The 4436-nt window shown below is 39.2% G+C and overlaps 1 long non-coding RNA gene across 1 annotated transcript; it reads left to right on the forward strand.

The window, feature by feature from the left end:
- Nucleotides 1-2313: 2313 nt before the first annotated feature.
- On the forward strand, nt 2314-4127 carry LOC140679012 (uncharacterized). Its single transcript, XR_012050595.1, has 4 exons — nt 2314-2661; nt 2767-2932; nt 3020-3099; nt 3225-4127. It is a non-coding gene; the product is annotated as an uncharacterized lncRNA (long non-coding RNA).
- Nucleotides 4128-4436: the final 309 nt, after the last annotated feature.

Consider the following 4436-nt stretch of genomic DNA (forward strand, 5'->3'; position numbering starts at 1 on the left):
AGCAAGAACTATTTTGGTTCAGAGAACCGTTTTTGGAAGAAAGAGTTCTTCAGGGATTGTTGAAAGCATGGGTAAGATCCTGTGTCACCAGGGACATACTTCCTGATAACATTTGCCAATAATGGTGCAAAATACATTTCCTTGTGACTACTGATACAAATACTTTTCATATACAATTGTTTTGTTTATTTTAAAGCAAACTCTTCTTCCCCAGATCCTGTTGATCAAACTGTAACATAATTGCCCATCTTGGGATTTGAACACCTGCCACCCAGTCTAAAGTCACTGGCAATAGTAACTGAGCTAACCAGCTGGCTGCCTTCAGTCATCAGGTCCACCATACTAGTCTACTACCTTACACCTTCTGATCAGCCATACAAATAATGGCAGTCCTATAACTGAAATGTTCTGTTACCAATTTATTTCCACAACCATTAATTATAAGAAAGCAAGATCTTCATCAGCAAATCTTGTTGACTCAGGCAAAGATTAGCTGTGCCTGGGAGGACCATTTTTGAAATCTGCCTTGACAACTTCTGTCTGGCTGGTGATTCCGTTTGAGAAATAGCTCAGTGATTTAGGAGCTGAGTTCAAGCCCTGACAAAGGTGGTGATGACAGCTCATGAAAATGCCAGATGGTCTTTGTGAAGCAAACATATACATTTTAGAGTCATGATAGATTAAACATCAGTTATTAACTTATGGAGCAAATCGAATCAATTAAAAAATCAAATTACCAATATCTCCATTCTGTCTGGATGCAATATGTGTATTTTCAGATTTTTGTCTTGATAACTGATATATTTACAGTGGTTTCAAATCTGCATGCACAACAGTGAATGGCTTAATCAATTTGTGAATCCACTGTTGAATTGTCACTTGCCAATTAGCTCAGCATGATAGACCACTGTCTTTGGTTCTATTGTTGTGGATTTTAGCCTCAATTGGTGCAAAAGGAACATTATAATGTCAACTGTCTTGCCTTCCTGTTCTCCTGTTTGTTGCTCAGAATTGCCTTAATTTGCCAAAAATCGCCCAGACCCGACCCATCGCTGCGCAGCAGTTATAATTGTGTTTATTTAGTTTAATTACACTACTCCCTTCTTCAGGAGGAAATGACACACAGCAAAGAACTAGCAAGATGGTCCCTACAGCAAGGATATAACCCCTCTTTCTGGGGCATCTAAGTGAGCTATATGACTCACTGGACAAAGGCTTTTGGAAGTTTGTTACAAGTCAGGTGATCTAGGGATACAGTTTGAAGTTGTGAGTTCAAGGCCTGGTTGATGCAGAGTGACCATGTTAATGCATACTGAGGTGATGTGTGGATTAGTGACAGACAATTTAAAAAATATTAAACACATATTTTACAGACAATTTTACTCATGTATTTGTCTCCTCCTCATACTTTTCCATGATCGGCCTCATCCCATGGTTGCTGTACCCTGCTGACTGGCTTAGTCCAGTTGTGAAGCTGCACATACGTTCATTGATAGACAACGGTCTTTGATGTCAGAGGCCAAGCCTTAACTGATGCAAAAATCACACTGTAATGCTGACTTTTAGGCTACTACATCAGGGTGTGTTGATGCTGGGAATTGAACCCTGATCTCCCAGGGGAAAGGGCAAAGTTTGGTGTGTTGGGCCAGGGAGCTGGCATGATGGTGGCTGTCATGTGTGAGTTAAGAGCTGGTTGCCCCATGGATTGCACCACATGGTCTGGTCTTCCCTGCCTACAAACCAGGTGTGACATACCAATAGTGATTACTGTGAACAGAACAGAACAAAGAAGAACAGGAGAGAGAACAGAAGAAACTTCCGTGAATCAAGGTGAGCTAAATACAATATCTTACTTCAGCATGCTTGACCCTAGCTGAGGACTTTTATGGTAAAAGGTGGACTAAGCATTTGTTTCTTGTTATGTTTTGTTCGTTTGCTTATTTGTTTGTTTTCTTGTAGAAAACAAACAAACAAATTGTATTGTGGTCAAACAATACAATACCTGACAAAGCTCTGCTGAGAGCTGCCATAACAAAATAGGTTACAATATATCTGTACAATTAATCTTAAATCATTCTAAAAAGGTTATCGTAGTTGGTATTTTAATGAAATATTATAGTATAAATTGTCAATGTTAGAAGGAGCTTTAACGTTGTCGGTAGCGGCGTTGCGGTCGCCATCTAGCTCGTCTTTGGAGGGATGGATGGGCTGGTGAGCCCCATGGATCTAATACATCCATGTTGAGCACACACTAATGTGCGGGTAGGAGAAGCAGGGGGACTGGGCTTGAGCTTGGTCTCCAACATAGTGGTAGCAGAAAGATAACACAAGACGAAGGTTACAGAGAGGATGATTCTTCCATAGTATATAACTTTTTAAAAAACATGTACACCTCATATTAATAGTTACCTCTTACTATATTGCTTGTCATTTTTCTTGAATGCATACAGGCTCAGGAGAGTGAAGAATGTAGAGAGGATGAAAGGAGCATTGAAGCTCATATCAATGAAATGTCTACAGAGATGCTTAAGGTACACCCAGATCTGAACTCTTTTAAAGGAGAGAATGAGACGAACCTATGCATACCGAAAGACTTTCATGGCAACTGCCAAGGCAGAGGAAATCATCGAAAAGTTTCCCGCACTGAAGCTTCCTAAAATAGTTGGTATCTTCAAGCATTGAATTGACCATATTTAATTGTATGTGTATTATTTCATTCATGATCATCAAGTATTTTGAGATGACACTTTTTATCCCTCCTTACAGCTTCTGTGGGAGATGAAGGAGCAATTCCTTGTAGAAGCTGATCGTAGAATGGTCACAGAGCTGGATCGAATGGCAACGAAGATGGTTCAAAGAGCATCTATGTGTGACTTAAAGGACTGCTGCCAGAGGGCAATCAATGCCTGCCTGGATGATTCAGTAAGACGAGGTATCTAGGCCTATATGTGTATCTATAGGAGCCACAATCTGTATTTCTGAAAACAAAAAATATTACAGAATAATTTTATTTCCTCAGGACTCATTAGGGATATAGCAATTCTACTGCTGCCTTCCATTTTCAGAGAGGACTCATCCTTTCTATACACTCTACTGGAGGTAAATACTGCATTTAAGGTCAAGATTTAGGAATTGGCATTATCCATATTATGGCAACATTGAGTCATTTTGCTGTTTTCACAGCAGGTTTTATTTACTGACATGTATCTGTTTTTATTGCATAGGAGCCAAGCGTGCCTACTCCAGCAATCATGCTCCATAACACACATGAGGGGAACCCTTTGCAGGCACAAAGGATAACCCTATACCTGGATGGTATACAGGTTTTGACTGAGGACAGCAGCATGGACATATCATATGCTATGAGTGCATTAATGTCACTCTATATTGTTTTTGCTGTCCAGTACCCAAAGGAACTGAGGAAAAACTCTTATTTTCATTGAAAGATTTGTGTTGGGGATCAAGGACCACAGTATTGTACCCATTTCAGTGAAGAGACTATACAACTGTGTCGGAAGTGGGGAGTAGTGAGTAGATGTGTTGCAGCATGGGATTTCATGCGTTATGTTCTTGTTAATGGTCAAATTCCTGCTGCTGCCCTTTGTGTGTATATATTGATAAAAAAAAATATCCCTTATTAATACATATTTTGGACCAATACATTTTGTTTGATTTTGGCATAGTGACGTCTCTAGATTTCCATTATTGTTACAATATGTAACATTTTGAGTACTTGTTACATAACACTGAAAAGTATTTCAACATTATTTGAATCAATGTGAAAACTTTGTGGGATTCCCTCACTTTCTCATGATTCTGTTCCACTGTCAAAATTAGTACATACAGTGTGTGCACTGATTCTTTTCATTGGACCATGCATTCTTTTATTGTTTGTAGATAGCTTACAATAAGGCGCAGTAAATGCAGTAAGTGCACCTTGGATTGATTGAACTAAAACTATTTTGTGTCTCTTTCTGCCATGTCACCATTGCTGGAGATTTATTTACACAAATTCACCTACTGAGGACAGCATGATGTGTCTGGCCTGTCATGTTGCTGATTCCACTGGACCTATGCTGACTTTTGACCTGTTCTCCCCTGGGACCTACACAGCCTTTCCTGTTTTGTTGGACTATCTTTAGATAAATGTTTTTCTCATTAAAATGTTTTGAATGTTTGTTCAATTTCAACATGATAAATGACCACAACATAATATGAACTAAACTGATCTGTAGAATACAATATGGTTCTTTATAGAACCCTCAGAAGACAAGACGGTTATCGGTGAAAACCTTTGAAAAGGTATGTTTTTAGAACCCCCTGTGTCAGGTCTAGATGAAACCCTTGAAACATGAAAGAGTTCTTAGTGGAACTCCCTGTGTGGGTTCTAGATGAAACCTTTGAAATACAAAAGGGTTCTTAGTGGAACTCCCTGC

The sequence above is a fragment of the Nerophis lumbriciformis genome, linkage group LG09 (assembly GCF_033978685.3).
Source record: "Nerophis lumbriciformis linkage group LG09, RoL_Nlum_v2.1, whole genome shotgun sequence".
NCBI classification, from domain to species: domain Eukaryota; kingdom Metazoa; phylum Chordata; class Actinopteri; order Syngnathiformes; family Syngnathidae; genus Nerophis; species Nerophis lumbriciformis.